The sequence below is a fragment of the Schistocerca americana genome, chromosome 2 (genome assembly GCF_021461395.2).
Source record: "Schistocerca americana isolate TAMUIC-IGC-003095 chromosome 2, iqSchAmer2.1, whole genome shotgun sequence".
Classification (NCBI taxonomy): Eukaryota; Metazoa; Arthropoda; class Insecta; order Orthoptera; family Acrididae; genus Schistocerca; species Schistocerca americana.
Window position 1 is genome coordinate 1,003,401,267 of NC_060120.1, and position 25,353 is coordinate 1,003,426,619.

The 25,353-nt window shown below is 43.1% G+C and overlaps 1 protein-coding gene across 1 annotated transcript in view; it reads right to left on the reverse strand.

Moving 5' to 3' along the window:
• The window catches only part of LOC124596331 (mast cell tryptase-like), a 124,924-nt gene that overhangs the window by 34,204 nt on the left and 65,367 nt on the right, over positions 1-25,353 (reverse strand). The window lies entirely within an intron of this gene.

The window sequence follows — 25,353 nt, forward strand, 5'->3', positions numbered from 1 at the left end:
TCCTCCAGGCATATGTTCAATCAGGTGTTGGAAGATTTCTTGGGGAAAGGCAGCCCATTCTTCACGGAGTGCTGCACGGAGGAGAGGTATCAATGTCGGTCAGTGAGGTCTGACACGAAGTCGGCATTCCAAACCATCCCAAAGGTGTTCTATAGAATTCAGGTCAGGACTCTGTGCAGGCCAGTCCGTTACAAGGATGTTACTGTCGTATAACCACTCCGCCACAGGCTGTGCATTATGAACAGGTGCTCGATCATGTTGAAAGATGCAATCGCCATCCCCGAATTTCTCTTCAACAGTGGCAAGCAAGAAGGTGCTTAAAACATCAATGTAGGTCTGTGCTGTGATAGTGCCATGCAAAACAACAAGGGGTGCAAGCCCCATCCATGAAAAACATGACCACCCCATAACACCACCGCCTCCAAAGTTTACTGTTGGCACTGCACACAGTGGCAGATGATGTTCACCAGGCATTCATCATACCTATACATTGGATCACCACATAGTATACCATGATTTGTTACTCCATACAACATTTTTCCACTGTTCTATTGTCAAATGTTTACACTCCTTACCCCAAGTGAGACATTGTTTGGCATTTACTGGAGTGACGGGTGGCTTATGAGCAGCCGCTTGACCGTGAAATCGAAGTTTTCTCACCTCCCGCCTAACTGTCATAGTACTTGCAGTGGATACTGATGCACTTTGGAATTCCTGTGTGATGGTCTGGATAGATGTCTGTTTATTACACATTACGGCTCTCCAACTGTCGGCAGTCTCTGTCAGTCAACAGATGAGGCTGGTCTGTATGATTTTGTGCTGCACATGTCCCTTCACGTTTCCATTTCACTATCACATCTGAAACAGTGGACCTAGGGATGTTTAAGAGTGTGGAAATCTTGTGTACAGATGCATGACAGAAGTGACACCCAATCACCTGACCACATTCGAAGTCCATGAGTTCCGTGGAGTGCCCCATTCTGCTCTCTCACGATGTTTAATGACTATTGAGGTTCCTGATATGGCTTTCCTGGCAGAAGGTGGCAGCACAGTGCACCTAATATGAAAAACGTATGTTTTTGAAGGTGACCAGATACTTTTGATCACATAGTGTGTATATTGCAACAGAGTACTACTCACTGACAACATCCTGTTTTACTTATTTGTTTATGTATTAGTTATGTAACTTCATGGCACTGATTGGTAGCTATATGCAATACTGTATGCAAACACAATTTTTTAAAATTGTTCTCCTATTAATGGAACAAAAATGTCTTGCTCCTCTTGTAGTATGTAAACAACCCAGTGCATAAAAATGCCATACAGCTGTGGACATTACTGTGTCAGAGGAACACGAGAGATGTACATGTCTATATTAACCCAAATAATCAGCTGAAACTGAAGACAGTCTAGAAAATCAAATTAAATAAAACCATCATCAGATGGACAAGTGGCTTCTAGAACTAGGTATATCTTATACAATAAGCTATATTAATTAAAATAACAAATAACGTGCCTAAATGCAGTATGCAACCCTGTCATCATGAGGTTGCTCCAACCACACAGAATATTGAGTAAAAAACAAAGTTTTTCATGACAATGACTAAGATACCAGTTCTGTTGTGATGACTGACATAGCTATATTAACATGGTACTTTCATGCTGACTTGAGCTGTGAATGAAAGATGAAAAAAATAAGTGGTTAGCACTAGACAGTGAGGGGAACACCGGACCAAAAAGTCATGAGAGAGTAAACTACTTGAGACAAATGAAAGCTCAATATTTGAAATCATTAAAGTAAATTTCATGCTATAGTGATATTTTTCTGTTTTGATTGGTTTGTCCAAGCATCAAATCCAAAAGAAGATGCATTTACTTCCATAGGCCTTTCTAACTGGAAAAAAACTTCGGAACAATTCCGTCTTCATGAAAATACGTTTAACCATAAGGAAGGTGTTCCGAAACTAATTTCTATCACTAACTGAAGTGTGGCCTCCCAATTAAATGAACAGTTAGATAGCGATATGAAGAAAGGCCGTTTAGCTTTTGAGGTGTGCAATTTATATGGCGACAAGGACTAGCAATTAGAGGGCACGAAGATGTAAACACAATTTTTTTTCAATTGTTGGAGCTCTGAGTTTAAAGATTGGTTAGGGTTCAAAAATGGTTCAAATGGCTCTGAACATTATGGGACTTAATATCTGATACCATCAGTCCCCTAGAAATTAAAATTACTTAAACCTAACTAACCTAAGGACATCACACACATCCATGCCCGAGGCAGGATTCGAACCTGCGACCGTAGCGGTTGCGCGATTCCAGACTGAAGCGCCTAGAACCGCTCGGCCACACCGGCCGGCGTTGGTTTGGGCGTTCGGGGTATAAGTGGACATCCCACGATATTCAAAACGTGATCATTGATCGACTAGGAAAGTCTGTGTAGAGAAAGGAATTGGCTTCAATAAAGAAGACAGCTTTTTTCTATTATGGTTGACGAAACAAGTGATTCTTTGATTCATGAACAAGTGTCTTTTGTATTCGTACTGTTGACGATTCCTTAATCATCAATGAAGACTTTGTTGGGTAATATGAGACCACAAACACTGAACACAAACTCTGTGTAGTATTTTAAAAGACGTTTTTACTCTTGATTTGTCAATGGATAACATAAGAGGACAGTGCTATGATGGTACCTCGAATATGAGAGGTAAGTTCAAAGGACTAAAAAAGTTGGTTTGGATGTACAACCAAAAGCACGTTAGGGTGTAAGTCCCAATTAAAACCCGCTATTTGCATACTTTTTGACTGAAAGTATTAGGCATACTGTATTAACTGTATTAAATCATTAACTTTGAGGTGATGTTTTTATTTAGTGAACCCTGAGCCTTATTCAAAGTAAGCTTAAATTAGCTATTTCACTTATTAATCAAAGTGCTATTACTGTGCGACAGCAAAATTTTTGTTTTATTCTTTTAGTGATAGTTTAGGATTTATTTAAATATAATTTCAGTCTTTTCAGAGCTATATATTCACTACTCTGCAATAGTCTATAAGCGTGATTATTATTGTAAATTAAATTAGCTTTTTACGAAAGTGCTGTGCGTGTTTTGTTTCTTTTTTCAAAGCCAAAAAATGTGTCAGGCTTGTCGAGTTTCGCGAAGTGTCGAGTTATCGAGAATCCAGTTTTCGGGGTTCTAATGTTGATCGTATGGCTCTAAAATGCTTATAAAAACTTTAAAACTCACTATTTTTCATCTAAAATTTAGAAAATTTCCCGGGGCAAGACCCTCAGTATGCCTCTCCCCCCACCCCCTCCCCCCAAATATTTTTTTATAAGTCGGCGCCGTTGCTTGGCATCAGCGGTAGTCCGCCACCTTATGGACAATCATCTTCTGAGGACACTGGTCTTTGAGCATCCGCTGCTTGATCTACATATGACATCTGGCTACAGCTACTCAGCGACTGTCAGAATCGAAGATACAGAAGGCCACCACAAGTCATGAAGAAGTGAGAAAAGAGGACCTCAGACTATACAGGAAGAATCGCGAATTGCATGCCACAATTCTTTTGTTAAAAAGTGAGCTAAATGTAATGCATTCTTATCTGCAACACCTCAGATGGCGCCAGCACCACAAATCAAGCAGACTGGTAGTAGATGGCTACAAGCAGCCAGAACTGCTGTCGATGAACTGCCTCAAGTAGGCATTGTCAGACAGTCTGACAGCACCTGGGCTATGCCCATTAATCTAGTGCCTAAGAAACATGGACTGTAAACATTATGTGGTGATTATTGGGCTGCCAATGCTTGCACAATCCCTGATAGCTACAAAATACTGAGCATCCAAGTCTTTACTCACACCTTAGCAAGTGTTTCTATGTTCACTGTAATACACGGTAAAAAAGCTTACCTACAAATTCCTTTGGTTATTAAGAACAAATCCAAAACAGCGATAATAACAGTACTTCTGCTCTAAGAACTTTTGTTCATGCCTCATGGCTTGAAAAATGCAGTCCAAACACGGCAATGCTCAATTGACGATATCCTCTTCAAGTTTCCCTTCTGTCATGCATACCTGGGCGATATTTTGGTTTTTCTAAATTTTCTTTATGAACACACCACACCCATTTTCGAGACACTGAAATACTTCGGTATAGTGATAAGCAACGAAAAATGCCAACATAGTAAATTCTAAATAATATTTCTCAGCTACTCCATTAGTTGTAACGGGATTCGACCCACGACTCATCGCATGGAACTCATCCGTCAGCATCCACAGCCTAGATAATTTGTGATAACAAATTATGCCATTTCTCGTCGCGAATAAGTTTTGCAGACATGATTATTTCATGCAGTGGCCACTCAGATCCCACTGATAAATGCACTGGCATATGTCCATGCGGCAAAACCCTGAAAATGTAACAAGCATTTGATCAAATTATGCTCAGTTTATCACATGCTATGATATCAGCTCATCCACTGACGACAGCTCCTATGTCAGTCATTTCTGATATGAGCAACACTGCCGTACTCAGAAGCACTGTAAGTCGTTAGCTTATGACAGAGAATGCTGAGGGAAGACCACTTACTATTTATTCTGACCGCCAGCCACTGGTAGAGTCCATATGTAATTCACCAAAAGACTGTTGTGCCCCTCGTCTCTGACACTTTGACTGCATCACACAATTTACGATTGATGTCCAGCACCTCAGCGTTGTGCCGGCGGGAGTGGCCGAGCGGTTAAAGGCGCTACAGTCTGGAACCGCACGACCGCTACGGTCGCAGGTTCGAATCCTGCCTCGGGCGTGGATGTGTGTGATGTCCTTAGGTTAGTTAGGTTTAAGTAGTTCTAAGTTCTAGGGGACTGATGACCACAGCAGTTGAGTCCCATAGTGCTCAGAGCCATTTGAACCATTTTTGAACCTCAGCGTTGTGCACAGTGTCATGGCTGACTAACTTTCTTGATTAAATGCACTATCTGTTGACGTGAACTACAATGAGCTCACCAAAGTGTAACAGCAGGATACACAGAATATGTAATCCCTTACAAGATATTACGGCTGGTTTCAAACTTGAACGGTGGGCCATTCCTGGTTCCTCTGTGCAAGTCTGGTGTAATGTGTCACAAAATCATCTCTGGCCTCTCGCCCCACTCAATATGCAGAAACCTGTTTTTCACAGCTTGCATGAACTGTCACATTTGGAAACATGCCCTATGACTAAACTAGTTGCAGACTGTTTGTCTGGGCACATGTGAAATGAGACTGTAAATTGTGGATTCAAACTTTCACAGCTTCCAACACTGCAATCGGATGGCACACACAACTGAAGCACAGGTGATATGAAATAGCTAAAGGTCGTTTCCAACATGATCAGACCCTTCCCAGAGTCAAAAGGTTTCCAATACATTCTTTCCACCATGGACTTCCTCACCCACTGGGTCCAAGCCACATCCTTGCCAGACATCATGGCAGAAACGATAGCAAGAGTACTTGTCCACTTGTGGATCTCATGTTTTAGTTGCCCTGGCTGCATCATGACTGAACAAGTTCGCCAGTTTGAATCTACATTATTTTCCAAACTCTGTAATCTTTATGGTGTCCAGCATTACTGCATCACAGCCTGTCATCCAAAAAGTAATACAGGACTATTACAAATGATTGAAGCGATTTCATAAATTCACTGTAGCTCCATTCATTGACATATGGTCACGACACACTACAGATACGTAGAAAAACTCATAAAGTTTTGTTCGGCTGAAGCCGCACTTCAGGTTTCTGCCGCCAGAGCGCTCGAGAGCGCAGTGAGACAAAATGGTGACAGGAGCCGAGAAAGCGTATGTTGTGCTTGAAATGCACTCACATCAGTCAGTCATAACAGTGCAACGACACTTCAGGACGAAGTTCAACAAAGATCCACCAACTGCTAACTCCATTCGGCGATGGTATGCGCAGTTTAAAGCTTCTGGATGCCTCTGTAAGGGGAAATCAACGGGTCGGCCTGCAGTGAGCGAAGAAACGGTTGAACGCGTGCGGGCAAGTTTAACGCGTAGCCCGCGGAAGTCGACGAATAAAGCAAGCAAGGAGCTAAACGTACCACAGCCGACGGTTTGGAAAATCTTACGGAAAAGGCTAAAGCAGAAGCATCACCGTTTACAATTGCTACAAGCCCTGACACCCGATGACAAAGTCAAACGCTTTGAATTTTCGGCGCGGTTGCAACAGCTCACGGAAGAGGATGCGTTCAGTGCGAAACTTGTTTTCAGTGATGAAGCAACATTTTTTCTTAATGGTGAAGTGAACAGACACAATGTGCGAATCTGGGCGGTAGAGAATCCTCACGCATTCGTGCAGCAAATTCGCAATTCACCAAAAGTTAACGTGTTTTGTGCAATCTCACGGCTTAAAGTTTACGGCCCCTTTTTCTTCTGCGAAAAAAAACGTTACAGCACACGTGTATCTGGACATGCTGGAAAATTGGATCATGCCACAACTGGAGACCGACAGCGCCGACTTCATCTTTCAACAGGATGGTGCTCCACCGCACTTCCATCATGATGTTCGGCATTTCTTAAACAGGAGATTGGAAAACCGATGGATCGGTCGTGGTGGAGATCACGATCAGCAATGAGATTGGAAAACCGATGGATCGGTCGTGGTGGAGATCACGATCAGCAATTCATGTCATGGCCTCCACGCTCTCCAGACTTACCCCATGTGATTTCTTTCTGTGGGGTTATGTGAAAGATTCCTCTACCAAGAAACGTGCCAGAACTGGAAGCTCGCATCAACGATGCTTTCAAACTCATTGATGGGGACATGCTGCGCCGAGTGTGGGAGGAGCTTGATTATCGGCTTGATGTCTGCCGAATCACTAAAGGGGCACATATTGAACATTTGTGAATGCCTAAAAAAGCTTTTTGAGTTTTTGTATGTGTGTGCAAAGCATTGTGAAAATATCTCAAACAATAAAGTTATTGTAGAGCTGTGAAATCGCTTCAATCATTTGTAATAACCCTGTAGTTTAGTGAAACATTGGCATCGAAGGCTCAAGGCAGCACAAGGATCACAACATCCCATAATTTTTCTTCTCTCTCGCCGAGAAATTGTCCACCCGTGCCCTGCATAGCGGTCAGCCACGGCACAATTGATCATGTGCACCTGTGCGAAGCTGACTTCAACAGCGGTATCTACTCCCCAAGTGAATGGTGGGCAGGGGGGGGGGGGGGGAGGCGGGAATCCGTGGAGTCGTAGCGTCGATAACGCAAGTGAGAGATAATAAGACTCTTTGGTCACTGGTTGAGAGCCTTTGAGGAGATCATCTTCGACACTGTCAGTTTGCGATGAAGAACTGTCTAGTGTACATGTATTCTTGCTGGATCTCCATGTTCTCAATTACGTGTATCTTAACAGCATTGATATGGTGCCTGCATTTCATTTCAAGCATTCCAGCCAGGAATACATACAAACTCGTGCAGTCATTACTATCAAGATCAGAAAAAACTGCCTGTCCTGTGAGATTTGATACATGGACTACACTTTTTGACAGTGATTACCAGAGAAGCTCACAACTTTCGCTGTTTGAACGTCTGTCAAAGTTTCATTCACGCTAGAACAACACTGTAATGGTATAACATAAGTTTAGGCCCACTTTCTGTGAACTGCATACACCAGATATTTCAGCAATGTATCCAATGAGCAACGAACAGCATATGTTTGTTTACGTGAGGATCCAGTTTAGATGAAAACAGTACAGCTGCATTTAAGCACCATGACTAACAACTCACGTAACAATATTATTAATAAGCCATGAAAGGCACAGTCTTGAATTCTATTTTATTTACACAGCAGACTGTTCCGACAGAAACTTTAGAGCAGCAGGAGTACTTGCTGGAACGGCAAGTTTACTACATATCCCCTCCACCGTTGTTTGGCTGCTTCCTCCACTGTTGTTTCTTTTTCTACTCTTCAGTGGATAGAAAACGGCAAAAATCGGAAGTTTTCGGCCAAGTAGCATATTTGCTTCAGCATCCACTCGCCGACTGAGGAAAATACTGCTTCTCAAAGACAGAAACAGGAATACTCACGTACCTCTTCCGGTTAGTTGTTAAAAAGTGTTTGTTTCTTTTTCTCGGTTAGTTTTTGTGCCCCTCCATACCTGTTGGGCCTCTCTCACCAACCCTTTGGTATGACTGTCAGCTTACGGACGTATGACTTTCTTAAAACTTGTTTAATGGAGCACTGAAATGAGAGTCGTGTGTACTACGTCCCGTACTGAGAGGCTGTGATGTGTTCCTTGTTACAGAAAGGAAAAGGTCTTCCTATGGCCATGCGTTTCCTCTGGAAACCAGTTCCGTCAATAACCTTGCAAGGCAGGGGGCGTATGTGGCGCACGGCGCATTAACGTCACCAGCGATTACCTCTCTCCGCTGCAGAGACAGCGGCAGCCAGAGATAAACGAGCTGAGGGCAGGCGAACCGGTTACAGCCGGTTACCCACTCAGCCCTTATCTCTGCAAATTGGGGTTACGCTCCCTTTCCCCTGGAGAGGAATCTCTCGCCCGAACGCCACGGCAACACACCGAGCCACCGCGACTCCACATCTGGTGGCTAACCTCGAATCCTTGGAATGCATCTAGCGAAAGGCGGCAGTGTGGTTTTGTTGAAATCTAGAATCCACAGGGGGCACACTTCCCGAATCCGCTTCTTCATACATTTACTGTTTTATTTATCTTCTCCTCGTTTCATTTTCAGATGTCGCCACAGATTACATAATAATATCGTAAATTTTCGAACTGTCCTGCATTGGTAAACGTCATTAGTCGCCGCATACAGTCGTTATCGTTTAAAATTTGCACCTATTGTCCGCCTGTTTCTCTGACTCGATCCACGCTTTGAATTAATTTACTCTGTAAACACCACAAGGCAGTAGTAGTGGTAGCAGTAGCACCCCAGATCATGCTTGGTGTTAGTTGTAGTTTTATTCAACTGCAGACCACTTGTACAAGGATGCTAGACATGTTGTGGTATTAACATATCAGAAGAACAAAAATGGAGTAACTCGTATTACAGCCATTTACATACTTACAGGTCTAATCTGACAAGAATGTGACAGGAAGTTGGCCGCAGCTTTAAAGTAAGAACCATCGCTGCATTTGCTTGAAGTAATATAGGGAAACCACGGAAAATCTAAATCGTGACAGCCGAATGAAGATTGGAGCCCCACCCTCCCGAATACAAGGCCAATCCATTTAAAATGGTGTTATCTCATTTGGTTTATTCCCACCGCCCTACTGTACAATACTGTTTTCTCTATAAAAGGCTAGTGCAACAACGTTCATTCGTTTCTCACTACCAATCACAGCAAGCATTACACATGCAACACACATATTACTTCATAAGTTCACCAGAAAAAATTAATCATGCCTAGACAAATCATGACAAGTATCATTTAATATCGTGTAATTCCGCACTTGGAGTTGATAAGCGTTTATATTGGGTTAGAAAGTGAGCCCACAAGATTGCGTAGGTACGTTGCACCCAACTTAAGCCACTCGCTGTGGACTTGTAGTAATTCCACCAAATTGCGGAGATGCCGATGTCGGCGTTTTACATGCTGATGTCCCACAGATTTTCTATGGTGTTCAAGTCAGGTGATTATGCAGGCTAGTCGAGATATGGCAGTGTGGTGGGAGTGTATAGAAAATCAGTCACATATTATTAATCCGATGAACTTTGCAGTTATCGTCTGCATGTGCGTGTGTGAGCAATAGCCTCTTCCGAGGTGATCGACTCCAAGTGTTCACTCCTTGCAATTCCCGTCGTAAAGTTCTCGCGCTAACAGGTAGGAATGGCCCTCCATTCAAGCCGGCCGGGGTGGCCGAGCGGTTCTAGGCGCTACAGTCTGGAACCGCGCGACCGCTACGGTCGCAGGTTCGAATCCTGCCTCGGGCATGGATGTGTGTGATGTCCTTAGGTTAGTTAGGTTTAAGTAGTTCTAAGTTCTAGGGGACTGATGACCACAGTAGTTAAGTCCCATAGTGCTCAGAGCCATTTGAACCTCCATTCACTGCGTGCACCAATGCCTGAAGGGTTTGGAGACGATTTTGATTCACAAGCCGCGAAACGCGTCTCTGGTCTCTTTCAGTCAGAATCTTTTCCCTACCACAGTTTTAACCTCGTGTTTCGTGGCCACGTGTGTTGTACACTGCTTGTAGACACGTTCGACAGTCCGCCGCGAAACACCAGATGACGCCGGGCATGCCCAAACATGATTGCCCCTTTCTGGCACTCTGCAACATCCTAACATTTATTTACGTTTACGTGCGATGTCGGTTAAAACATGAATGTCTCACTGGTCGCTACTGCCTTATACTCATGGAGAGGTAGTGCGCACGCGGTTGAGCATGACACGATCGCTGCGCCAACTGTAAAGGCTTAACGATTCATCTGTGCTTGCGCATTGGGATGACACATGTTTTGTCGGTGAGTTTAATTTAACACTACAGATCTATCAGCTGATATCAGGACCATGGCGACGATGTTTTTTCTACATTTTTTGTGCCACTACTTCTCATTTGCTAGCCTGAAAAACCGAGTCAGCAATCCTCCATAATGATTGAGGTGTTGAACTCAGAAAGAGGATACGGTGTTAGTATTATACATCGCATAGCTCTCGGAGTAAGGTGCTCCAGAGAAGAATAAAAGGAAGAAAACTTAACGCGAACGTGCTATGTAAAAGATAGATATTTTATTATTCTTTCTGTTATTATTTAATTATTAGCTGCGCCCAGCCACCCTTTGGTGTGGTTCAGTCTGCTTAAATGAAAAAAGGAGAAGTCACACTTTCTGCCACGTATGGGAATTGGATATACGACCTAATCTCCTTCTCTCCCCTGTCTCTGTCCATCTCCGAATCCTCCGTTCTTTGTCCATCTACTCCTCCCCCCCCCCCCCCCACCTCGCTGTCCATCACCTCCTCCTTCCCCTCTCTCTCCCTCCTCTGCGATCTCCATCTCCTACTGCCCCCTCTCTCTTCCCCTCTCTCTGTACATCACCTCCTCCCCCTTTCTCTGGCCATCTTCTCCTCCTCCCGTGTCTCACCATCTCATCCCGCCCCCTCTCTCTGTCATTCTGGATCACAATTTTCCCGAGCAGTTTGTCCTTTGTTATTTTTTTCCTGCGATTATTACAAATAATACTGAGACACGTAAGGCAGAGATTATACCACGCAATTTGTATTGGCACCGCCGAGTCTTAATTAAATTAGCATTACAATTTTTTGCCACTCACAACCACCCACTTCCACCCGCTGCGACCAAAACACCATAGCGCACAATGGGAGGCTTAAGGCTACTCTTATGCATAAACGGCATTGGTTTGGAGTGAATAGTTGTGGCTACAAAGTGAAATATAGAGACACCCGTCCCAAACCGTTACTCTGTGTCATCTAAGAAATCCTTCTGTTACTGTATAGTGGCTTGCGGAGTATCTGTGTAGATGTAGAACGTCATTGTAGATGGATGCATGGTGTCAGTCTTTCGGACATGTCCGAAAGAACAGACACCACTCATTCACATAATGGATTCGCCTCGGTGGGCAATGAATCCACAATCTTCAGTACGTATGCACATTTCGTTCGACCTCCGGTGGGAATCTAAAATTTGCAAGCATGGAGGACATGAACGAGGACTGCGATAGGTCGGTATGTGGGAGAGTGAGTCGGCCGGGGACCGTGCCGAGAAAGTCTGCGTATTTGCGATAAACACTGTGTCCGTATTGTGTAGTGGTTAAAGCAACTGCCTAGGAAACAGGAGACCCTGGGTTCGAGTCCCAATGAGGCACATATTTTCATTCGTCGCCGGTGATTTCGTATAGGGTCCTGATAGTTGATATCAACAGCTAGAGGAACTATTGATATCAGTTGTATCGGGACTTTACTTTCCTTTCTCCCCCCTTCACTTTCAATTTACATAAAATCCTTCACTACATAGCATGCTTTACTTAACAGATACTTTTTAACTGCCTTTTTAAAGAAGTTCGTTTCAGTACTTCTCGTATCACTTACCGCTACTTTTACGTCTGGCATTTATTTATTAGAGAGAAAAATGCTAAGTTATTTAGTAATTCGAAGTCCACGATAAACTGGAGGCCTCCCATAACTGGCTGCGTAATTACTCGTGTTCAGGTTAAAGCCACCGTCCAGTCACGCAGGTTCACGTTTCGTACGGCTTTCCTAAGTTACTTCAGACCAATGCCAAGATATTTCGTTTGGTACGGCCATAGATGATTGCTGTCCTCTTCCGTGACCCACGACCAAATGAACGAAAGACGTATCCTTCCCTGTCTCACTGCTCATGAGAGGGCACACACTAAGGTTCTGTTAGTTTCGATGACTTACTGAAACAGCCTCCAAAGGCAAGAGCGCTGAAGCCTGCTAGTGTGATGAAGGAAGAAATTTTTATCATCACAGTTTCGTAAGTAACGGGACAAAAGATGTTGGCGCAAATATTCTGAGCGCTCAACATTGTGCCGGTGACCCCTAAAACCCTCAGACCTCTCATTTAATGAGCCCGTGGGACATAGTTTCTGGCATTATATATCGACACTTTTCTTTTTACCTTTTGACAGAGATACCGGTAATCTGTTCTAACCTGTACAAATACTCGTAGTATCAAGGTAATCATGAACGATGACCAATTTGTTTTCTTAACCTTACTCACCATCTACGTGAATCCAAGGTTTCGGGATTCAAGCTTCAAGCTTCAGTCGGTCTTAGAATTTATTCTACCGCTTAAGGAAGGAAGGAAGGAAGGAAGAAGGAAGGAAAGAAGAACAGTGTCTAAAGACCCGTCGACATCGAGGTCAATAGGGACGGAGTGTGGTGTCACCGCCAGACACCACACTTGCTAGGTGGTAGTTTTAAATCGGCCGCGGTCCATTAGTACATGTCGGACCCGCGTGTCGCCACTGTGTGATCGCAGACCGAGCGCCACCACAAGGCAGGTCTCGAGAGACGGACTAGCACTCGCCCCAGTTGTACGGACGACTTTGCTAGCGACTACACTGACGAAGCCTCGCTCCTTTGCCGAGCAGATAGCTAGAATAGCCTTCAGCTAAGTCCATGGCTACGACCTAGCAAGGCGCCATTAGCCTTACATAGCTTGTATCTAAAGAGTCTCACTTATATCGTCAATAGCGATGTACCAAGGATGGATTAAAGTTAAGTATTCCAGAAGCTACGTACTTTTCTTTATAGCATTCATTACGTATCCTGTTTCAGACCTCACGCCATCCTTCGTGTGTTTATAGCGTGCATTGCGGTCCCCTCAAATCACACTGTGACGGCACTTCTGTCGACACATCACGGAGCACAAGCTCGAACATTTCATAGGAACTAACTCGGCATTCGCCTGGAATGATTTAGGGAAATCATGGAAAACCTACATCTGGATGGCCAGAGGCGGACTTGAACCGTCTGCCTCCGAATGCGATTCCAGTATGCTAACCACTGCGACACCTTGCCCGGTTTCTGTAACTTAATGTATCGCTTCTTTCACAACTGGCGGCGATTTATATATTCAAAACAAGGCTAAATCAGTAAAATTTCATGGTTCTGATAAAAAAATCTCAGTACAAGCTTTTAAGTCTGTCGTGGGCTGAGTGGTGTGCCTTCCGGGTTTTTATGCCACTCTGTTCATAAACGTGCTTCATCGATGTAGTGCACATTTGATCAGTTGTGTGTTGCCCTCTAAAGAGTTTGAATGAACTGCTGGGGAACTACTGCACTGTTCAGGGGGATCAAATTTTCTGTGAAACGTATCGTCTATGAGGTGTTTACAGTGCCCAACCTTTATTAATTTCCAAATATTTTGGCGTACCAGGAAAGATTTTACAAATGTAGGGTGTCGTAAAAATGCACCGAGAGAAGCGGAACATCTACCAACGTAGCAGTTGATGTGAGTCTCGTCAATGCGCTGTACCACGCGTTTTTCCTAGGAGTGAACTATACATGTTGCGCACCATGCACGTCTTAAACGTAGGTACATGTATGGGGTAGGGCACTCCTCTGATAAATGTACATCAATTATCATCATTGTGTCGTTACCGGAGTGCAGTCTTCCAGCCGTTGATGTAAACGACCGAATATTAACGCAAGCGATGCGTAATCGGTTGTCAAAGGGCGGAAAAACAAGCCACTGCTAACTGTGACGCTTCGGCAATAGCGGTAACTTTTTTTGATAACTGACATTTATTACCTTCTTATGTGGGTGGTTGTCATGAAAATTACTGCACTGAACGGTTTATGTAAAATATATTCAGTAATATGTTATTTGATCAATATAAGAAGTGATTGATAAATTGAATTCTTTATCAGTAAAATAATTCCTTGAAAATCATTTATTGAAGAGCTACAGCAGCTAGTGACGAGCCAGTTCCCTTTTTCTCGGTAGTAACTTTCCTTTGCCGTATATGTTTCCGATGCGTTAAAGATCCAGTTGTTCTCAATTTGTTATACACATATTTAAATGTACGACGTGTAGGGTGGGGACGTTGAGGATATCTTTCAGCCCATAAATCTCTAGCTCTCACTGAATTTCGTTGGCATTCTCCGTAAATGAGAAGCACATTGACTTGTTCTTCAAAGGAGTACATCATTCACATTCGCTTGATTCCTATTAGTGTTGTACTGCGAAACAGTCGAATGGTGTTTACATGTCAATGACACTTTAGATGGGTATTTACCATTTGGACGATATACGAGACAGAATTGTCAGAGCATGTGCTTCGATAAGTGCCGAAGTGATATGGAATACCACTCAATCCATGATAAGAAGATTGCAGCACTGCATTGATACCGATGGTCATCACTCGAACGCGTTCTCTAATAGGACGTTCATGCCACTTTTTTGACCTTCGTTGACCTTACTATTACACATCATTGTATTCGTCTCGATAGCCACTATCAGAATATAAGTACTAAACTATAGCATCCCATTAAAAAAAAAACAAAGTTGTCCTTCATATCTCTGACACCAACCCACATAGCAACAAAAACCAACGTCATGCAACATTTGTCCCACAAATTTTTCAGCTACTATCATACTTTCGAAGTTATTCTAGATGACAATAGTTAGTGACTCACCCTGTATAGCAGTGAGAACCCCAGACTCGGGATGATCAACACGACAGCGCCCAAACCACGATTATTAATGTACTTTTTGGAATTTCCGAAAGATTGATTGGCGACCGTTGTCATCCTCTATAAACGATTCACATATTTCCCAGAGTCATTTCGAGACAAAGAATGCCGCGATCATACGTACGGTTTCTCGTCGGTTTGTGCAGAATCCCATCCTGAAAAAAAAGTGATAAAGGAACTGAAGCCGGCCGGTGTGGCCGTGCAGTTCTAGGCGCTTCAGTCTGGAACCGCGTGACCGCTACGGTCGCAGGTTCGAATCCTGCCTCGGGCATGGACGTGTGTGGTGTCCTTAGGTTAGTTAGGTTTAAGTAGTTCTAAGTTCTAGGGGACTGATGACCTCAGAAGTTAACTCCCATAGTGCTCAGAGCTATTTGAACCATTTGCACCAAGGAATTGAAAGAAGGATATTTCAGACGAAGAGGTTTTCAGGACTGTGAAAAGGAAAGACAGCGATATAATAGATTGTTTGGAATTAACAGGTGGCGTGGCCATAGGCATCAAGGACCAGAAAACAGTGAAGAAAAATATTGAACTCACTGGAGTAAAAGGGAATGGATGAAAAAAAGAATTTTTAAGGTAATCGGTGTGAAAAACTTCGTGCAAATAACGAAGAGAACAACTTTGATTCAGTTCAGTTACATCCTGGAGAAAGTGATTAGATACACTATGTGATCAAAAGTATCCGAACGCAACTCGCTGAAAATGACTTACAAGTTCGCGGCGCCCACTACCGGTAATGCTAGAATTCAGTATGGTGTTGGCCCACCCTTAGCCTTGATACAGCGTCCACTCTCTCAGGCATACGTTCAATCAGGTGCTGGAAGGTTTCTTGGGGAATGGCAGCTCATTCTTCACGGAGTGCTGCTCTGAGGTGAGATATCGATGTCGGTCGGTGAGGCGTTCCAAAACATCCCAAAGGTGCTTTATAGGATTCAGGTCAGGACTCTGTGCAGGCCAGTCCGTTACAGGGATGTTACTGTTGTGTAACCACTCCGCCACATGCCGTACATTATGAACAGGTGCTCGATCGTGTTGAAAGATGCAAGTGCCATCCGCGAATTGCTCTTCAACAGTGGGAAGCAAGAAGGTGCTTAAAACGTCAATGTAGGCCTGTGCTGTGATAGTGTCACGCAAAACCACAAGGGGTGCAAGCCCCCTCCATGAAAAACACGGCTACACCATAACACCACAGCCTCCGAACTATACTGTTGGCACTACACACGCTGGCAGATGACGTCCACCGGGCATTCGCCATACCCACACCCTGCCATCGGATCGCCACATTGTGTATCGTGATTCGTCGCTCCACACAACGTTTTTCCACTGTTCAATCGTCCAATGTTTACTCTCCTTACACAAAGCGAGGCCTCATTTGGCATTTACCGGCGTGATGTTTGGCTTACGTGCAGCTGCTCGACCATGAAATCCAAGTTTTATCACCTCCCACTTAACTGTGGTAGTACTCGCGGTGAATACTGATGCAGTTTGGAATTCCTGTATGATGGTCCGGAGACATTACGACCCTATTTAACTGTCGGCGGTCTCTGTCAGTCAACAGGCGAGGTCGGCCTGTACGCTTTCGTGTTGTACGTGTCCCTTCACGTTTCCACTTCCTGACACATAGGAAACAGTGGACCTAGGGATGTTTAGGAGAGTGGAAATCTCGCGTACAGACTTATGATACAAGTGACACCCAATCACCTGACCACGTTAGAAGTCCGTGAGTTCCGCGGAGCGCCCCATTCTGCTCTCTCACGATGTCTAATGACTACTGAGGTCGCTGACATGGCGTACCTGGCAGTACGTCGTAGCACAGTGCACCTGATATGAAAAACCTATGTTTCTGGGGGTGTCCGGATACTTTTGATCACACATTGTAGTACTATAAAAGGAATTTCATAAGATTTGCACCAGGGAAAGACGATATAATAACAGATTACTTGATATACGCGGTGACATAGCGGTACTGAAGAAGACCAAGAAACAGCGAAAATTAGAGTTGACTAACTGCATAATACGGACAGATTGATTGGAGTATAAATCTGTAATGGGAAGACAGTGCTTTGACAAACATAAAAGATGCTTCCGTCATCTGGTAGTATAAAGAAACAACTATCAGGCAGCTAAATAGCACCTAGTGAGGGAAGGAAGATATACAAGATCCTGGTTCCGAAAATAACGCGATAAAACAGCGTTTGAGAAGAATAACAACTTAACTACTAACGATGCGCTATAAGAACAGTAAAATATTATGTCTGACCTACATTTTTGTATGCTACTGAAAGTACGACTAGAAAAGGAAGGATAGAGAACACCCAAAAATAGAAAGAGAAAAATGCTCCGAAAAAAGGTGCGCCAAAAATGAAAGCTGCTCGGAAAAGACTACACCTCGACAAACAGTTGGTACATAAAGTTGGTAGAATTGATGGAGAAGAGAAGAACAGAGTTTTATGGAAGTATATGCTCTGGACGTATGATGGAATAACGTAGGCTATGCGAAATTGAAGATTGTGAATTATTTGTTGTTTTTCGCTGTTGTAGTGGCATATACATTTTTCATTATGATGTGACTAATTTTGTGAAATCGTCATCTTGAAGTCATTGGAGAATAACCGTCATTAGACCGCAAGGAATCGCGGAATAAGCTGCGACACAAAACGTAGAGAATCTGTGAAGACAAGCGAGAGAGAAAATGTAGATCTCTGGTGTTGCGATATGACAGTGTTGTTGCCGTTTTGAATAACAAATAACTTTGAAGAGGGAAGCTATTAACCACATATAATATTAAAAAGTAGCACAAAACGCAAAACAACACACACGAATGTTGTGAAGGCTTAGCATTAATATGCAAGAAAATTACGCTACGCTATGTAAGTGTACCAATATTCCGATATCTCTAAATTACCTCTATAAGGTCGCAGATTAGTACCTTTATGTTACAAACATATAAAAAGTGCCAGTTGTAAAAGATTTCGCTCAAAATATTTCACTTTTTATAAACCAATTAACTGAAAAACGTTGTTATAATATTTTTAGGGAAGCATTACGCCATCACAGAGACATTAATTAAATCTAATCCTACATAGAGGGCTTTGCTCTGTCGTCATCAAGTTATCATTATAAACATGCAGCACCGGATGCTATTGTACGTATAAAATGCTCACAGAGAACTGTCGATGTCATCAAGGCGTAAGTAAATAATGATTTTAAATAGTGAGCAGAGCTAACTCCGTAGCATTTCTCCGATTGCATTAATACTGAAAGTATTTCTAAAGCGTACAGGTATACACTTACAAGGGAACCTCCCCATCGCACCCCTCTCAGATTTAGTTATAAGTTGGCACAGTGGATAGGCCTTGAAAAACTGAACACAGATCAATCGAGAAAACAGGAAGAAGTTTTGTGGAACTATGAAAAAATTAGCAAAATATACAAACTGAGTAGCCCATGTGCAACATCAAGGTGAACGCGAAATGCGGAGCGCCGTGGTCCCGTGGTTAGCGTGAGCAGCTGCGGAATGAGAGGTCCTTGGTTCAAGTCTCCACGCGAGTGAAAATTTTACTTTCTTTATTTTCGCAAAGTTATTATCTGTCCGTTCGTTCATTGACGTCTCTGTTCACTGTAATATGTTTAGTGTCTGTATTTTGTGACAGCACCGCAAAACCGTGCGATTAGTAGACGAAAGGACGTGCCTCTCCAATGGCAACCGAAAACATTTGATCGCAAGGTCATAGGTCAACCGATTCCTCCACAGGAAAACACGTCTGATATATTCGATACGACACTGGTGACGGCATGTGCGTCACAGGAATATGTTGTCGACCCACCTAACTTGTACACTTGGCGAATGGGTAAAAAGGTTCTTCTACCTTGCCCGATTTAGGTTTTCTTTTGGATGTGATAATCGCTCCCAAAAAAGTGATCGCATCGGACGGACGAACGGACAGATAATAATTGTCTGAAAATAAGAAATTAAAATTTTCTGTGGAGGGAAGACTTGAACCAATGACCTCTCGTTCCGCAGGTGCTCACCCTAACCACGTGACCACGTCGCTCCTGAGCTCACACTCTCCTTGATGTTGCCTATGTTGCGCATGGACTACTCAGTTTGTATATTTTGCTTATTTTTTTCATACTTCCACACAACTTCTTCCTGTTTTCTCGATTGATCTGTGTTCAGTTTTTCAAGGCCTATCCACTGTGCCAACTTATAACTAAATCTGAAGGGGGTGCGATGGGGAGGTTCCCTTGTTAGTAATTTGATCGTTGCGAACGCAACAATGACTTAGCGAAAATTCAGCTTCAGCTACATAAGTAGTTTGAAATGTAGTTGGTCATATATTTTCTGTTAGGATAGTATGTTTAACACGTTCGCTGCCATCGGTGCACCAGAACCCCCGTCCGATACTGGTGCACGTGCTGTGGACGCGCCTGCGCGGCGAGAGATTCAGCTGTTGCGAGGCACCACGGTTTAGCCGGGTGTATTATTTATTTCGCGCAGGCACTTTAAGGACGTATTGTTTTCAGTTTTACAGGTGCGGCTCGCGTTTTTTCCCTACAGTTTTTCTCTGTTGTGGAACTGAGAATGGAAAACAATCGTGACACGGCGGGCCCTTCAGAACCTAAGAAACGTAAAATACGGGACACAATAAACGTACAAAGCTAACGGATGCGGAATTATTACGAATATTAGAAGAAAGCGATCCTGAAACGGAATTGGTCAGTGCGAAGGACGGGAGGGAACCCAGTGAAGCGTCTGACGGAGCCGAGTTTGCTTTAGATGACACTGTAGAAATGGCTGTGACTCCAAGCGACAGGGGAAGAAGGGCAGAAGGAGTAATAACAAATGTTAACGTAGCTGTTGCGCATGGGAAAGCGAGCCAGTTGGAACGGTAGATTGCCCGTTTATACAAAAATGAGGGACTGCTAATTCAACCAACAGGAAACACTCCCTTAGATTATTTTCGTCTTTTGTTGACGGACGAATTTCTATTGAAAGTTGTAGAAGGAACAAATCGAAACGCAATTGAATTATTGCTTTCTGTGGGAACCAAAAAACAATCACGAATAAGTTGTCGGAAAGATGTGACGGGTGGCGAATTGTTAGTGTTCTTGGGAGTTTTCCTGCACATGGGAAATGTAAAGGTGAGGAAGTTGCAGGACTATTGGAAAAAGGACCCTTTATTTCACGTGAAAGGGATTGCCAATAGTGTTTCACGAAATCTTTTTCTTCTAATATTACGTGCATTGCATTTTTCTGAAAATCCAAAACAGGGCGAACCAAAACCATCCGACAGATTGTGTAAAATACCTCCAGTTATCAATGTTTTCAATGAAAGGATGTGCCAAGTGTACTACACTGGCATGGAAGATTGCATTTCCGCTAACACATCAAAAATAAAAAGCACAAATATGGCATAAAGCTATATATTTAGGCAACTCCCACTGGAATGGTCTTAAAATTCGCCGTATACACTGGCATGCTGGACGATTTAGGAGGAAGAGGCCATGCGCAAAAAATGTTCTTCATTTACTGGATGAAAAGTTAAATGCTGGTCACCACGTGTACATGGACAATTACTATAATAGCTTCGCTTTGGCGAAGTTACTCCTGGATAAGAAGACTTACTGCACGGGAACTCTGAGCGCGAATAGGAAGATGAAGCCGTTGTCAGATTTGCGGAAAGAGTTATGATAGGTAAGTGGCGTGATAAGAGGGAGGTTTGCTACATTTCTAATGCATTTACAAATGAAATGGTTGAGGTTGAAAACAAAAGAAAGGAGAAGAAATCTATGCCCTTGGCCATTGCAAACTACAATAAATTTATGTCGGGAGTTGATCGGCGCGATCAGATGTTATCATATTACCTCTCGGAACGAAAAACCATACGCTGGAACAAGAAACTTTTTATCCACGTTATGGAAATGATGCTGATAAACGCACATGCCCTACACAATAAATATTCTGGCAATAAAATGCCCCTCCAAGAATTCAGACTCAGTATTATAAGAACACTATTGCCACAAAAGCAGGTAGAACGGCCAGTCAGAAGTCCCCATTATGTTGTGGTAAAACGAGAATCAAATGGAAAATCAAAAACACCGAGAAAAAAGTGCAGATCATGCGCCAGCCGAGGACAATGAACAGACACGATTTACGAGTGGCCAGATTGCCCAAATAAAGCAGGGTATTGTTTGAATTGTTGTGTTATTCACCACCTCTAAAGGCAGATAGCACTTCCGTTGTTCTTTCATTTTTCGACAGTTATGTGTAGGTACTATTCTTGAACTTTGTATTTATTTTATTTGTTTGAGTGTAATCGGTTAAGTTATTGATTGTATCTTTTCTGAGATTTGACATACATTGTATTTCAGAAGTTTCTTCAAGATCTTGTGTGTTTTTGAATGCTGTTTCTACTGTACTTTTTGTTCAATAAATATGTCGTTTGTCAGTAGGATGTTTCGTTTTATTTTTGAATATAAAATAAAAATGTAGTACTCTAAACTGTCACAATTTTCAGGAAAAATAAACGAGACGCACTAGCGCAGCCATGGCCACCCGCTACAGAATGTGGCCTGATATGCCACTGACGCCTTAGTGAAAAAATTTGATTCACGAGAGTAAATTTTACCTTTTACTTATAAAATAAATACATTTTATATTACTTTTAGCAATACAGTTTGAGGTGCTATTAAAAAAATAATTGGTTACGTGGCAACGCAATGCCAATTACAGTGGCACCGAACGTGCTGATAAGGTTTTGACTGCACATGTTATCTGTTGCGTTTTCGAATGCGCTTCATACTGGTAACAAGTAGAACCATATTTGACGTTAGAATATCCTGTCTGCTCTGGAAACTGCTTTATAGTATTAGATTTACGATCTTGTCTCTGAAGTTAACCAAACATACTGCACGCATAACAGTAACCTAAAATGCTCTCTTATGGATTAGCACTTTCTCCCGCCGAATACTTCATTTTATTAGACAGGTTTGACTGATTCTTCGTCTTAGCAGCACAAAGGTTTTCGATGTTGTTTAAAATTATGACAAATCTGAGATCGAGATTGTATTGCTATACGTCCAGTCGGTGGATTTTCGTTTCATTATCGCGCAGGTGATGAAGTCCTTGAGAAAGAGGACACTTTCTTCAAAGAAAACTAGAAGCCTATCACATTCAACAAAAGAACAACGTGAACGGTCTTATCGTCACGGCAGATTGACAGTATTTTGGCAACAGGATTATTTGTGAAAATATGGGGCAGCTTTTCTGCGATGATCTTCTTGTTCACCTGAGAACAGTTCGTACACAATAATTACAAGGAAAAACTAAAGAAAGACATGAGCTGTTGATTGTTTCGTGCAGGAGTAGCTGATGTGAATGGTAATATTCACTTACCTTCTTTTTTCTTGACTAGCCTGGACGAAAAGAAAAATATATTGCAACGTTGTATTCAGTTATCTGACTACAAGACGGAAATCGCAATGGCGACTTTCACCTGGATAAGTCGCAGTACGCCTTGATTTCTTCATTTTATTCACAAAGACAGGATTTTAAGCCTACTGCCACGACCAACGAGGACAGTTAATTCAATCAGTCTGATCATTAAATTTGAACTCCACTGTCGAGGGAGTGCAGACAACACTTCGTTTACATGCAACAAATCTTCCGAAAGATGAAAACCGAGTTTGGAAAACTGTTTCTCGCTGCCGTGTTCACATTATAAGGTCTGAAGCTGATTTGATAGCCCAGTTAAATATAGCGTCTGGAAAACAGCTCTTCCAGTTTTCGATTTAGCACTATCGCTTTATCTCTTCACATAATTGTTAAGAGGTAGACAGCTTCACTCTCATTCAAATATTTCTGCCCCTCCTTCACAGCACTATGTCACTCCGTCCATTTTACCTCTACATTTACATATATACTCCGCTAGCTACCAAGTGGTGTGTGGCAGAGGGCACTATTCGCGCCAGTCATATTTCCCCCCTTCTACTCCACTCGCGGATCGCGCGAGGGAAAAACGACTGTCTGAACGCCTCAGTACCAGCTCTAATTTCCCTTATCTTTGAATGGTAATCATTGCACGATATGAAAGTTGGTGGTAATAATAAATATATGCTCTACATCCTCGGCGAAGGTCGGATTTTGGAATTTAGTGAGCAGTCCCTTCCGTACAGCACGTTGTCTATCTGCAAGTGTGTCCCAATTCAAACGTTCTATGAGATTTGTAACGCTCTCGCGATGGCTAAATGTACCAGTCACGAATCTTGCCGCTCTTCTTTGGACCTTCTCAATCTCTTGAATCAGGCACAACTGGTAAGGGTCCTATACAGACGACAATAAGACTAGACAAACTACAGTATTGTAAGCAATTTCCTTTGTTGAAGGACTGCATCGCTTCAGGATTCTACCAATAAACCGCAATCTAGAGTTCGCCTTACCCGTTACTTGTCTATTAGCTGAATATTTTGAGAACAAGGCATAACGTGACAACCTAAGCTCGTTTCAAAAACGGTGATGCGTTAACACACGAGTGAAAATAGATTGCGGAAGTGGAAAACCGTCAGCTAGAAACGGACTTCCGGAATTGATTTTGGGAAGTTTAAATGACAAACCAGAAACGATATTGTAAAATCGGTTTACGAAATCCGGTTTTGGGAGCTTCATGCAAACATAGTGACTGTTATGCACGGACTTGCGCGCCTTGGACAGAGCGCTTTGTCTCATCTTTGGTGGTGTAATAGTTTGTAGTTCCGGCAATCGTCACACAAGCGTTGTATTGCGTTGTTTTGTATTGTCAGATGACAGTCACCAGATAGTGTTTTGTTCTTAGTTGCACCTAGTTACTCGAGTAAACATGGCTGGCGCAAGACTTACATTCGATGAAAGGAAGTCAGTTTTGAAGTGGTATTTTAAGTACGAAAACATTGATGAGGTCCAACGGCAATGGCGAAATGAGGATTAAACAGAGCCACCGACGTTTAACGATTCATCGCATTCGAGACAAATTTGAAGCCTAAGGCTGTGTTAAAGATGTACACAAACAACGATCTGGACTACCTGTAACAGTAACAAGTCCAGCTAAATCACGTCGTGTGTTACAACTCGCTCACCACAGAAGTCTGTGAGACAGTGTGCCCCTGAAACTGGAGTGAGTCGCTCAAGTGTTCGGCGAATTTTGAAGACAGCAAAGTGGAAGTGCTACATCCCACGATTGTTACACGCAATGAGCGCGGACGACCCAGATCGTAGAATGGAGTACTGCGAGTGGTTTACTAACATGGCGCGCAACGATGAAGAGTTTGCAGAGATGATTGTGTGGTCTGATGAGGCACAGTTCAAACCCAATGGTACAGTAAATCGCCACAGTTGTATCTACTGCGCCGCCGAAAATCCGAACGTCCATGTCGAGAAAGCCGTGAATTTGCCAGGAGTAAATGTGTGGTGTGGGTTGTCTTACCGGGGCTTGATTGGCCCATTCTTCTTTGACGGCACAGTTACCGGTGAGGTGTACCTTCAGAAGCTTCAGACATCCATTTTACCTGCCATCCGAGACTTGTATGGAGACGGAAGAGTTTAAAAAATGGCTCTGAGCCCTATGGGACGTAACATCTGAGGTCATCAGTGCCCTAGAACTTAGAACTACTTAAACCTAACTAACCTAAGGACATCCCACACATCCATGCCCGAGACAGGATTCGAACCTGGGACCGCAGCGGTCGCGCGGTTCCAGACTGTAGCGCCTAGAACCGCTCGGCCACCCCGGCCGGCACGGAAGAGTTTACTTTCAGCAAGATGGTGCCCCATCCCACTACCAAAATCGTGTTAGGTCGTATCTCGACGAAAATCTGCCAGGAAGATGGATAGGCCGTAGAGGTACTGTGGAGTATCCACCACGTTCCCCAGACCTAACTCCTCTGGACTTTTACCTGAGGGGAACACTAGTCGTTTATAGACAAAAGTAATGCACATTGGATGAACTTCGAGAATCCATCGTACATTCATGTGCAAATATCCAACTGAACACGTTGCAGTCAGTAGTTCGTGCTGCAGTTCGGTGGCATCGTTTTGTGTGTGGATGTTGATGGTGACCATTTCGAACACCTACAGTGATATCTTTAAGTTGGACTTTAAGCTACACTTTCACCAAAAAT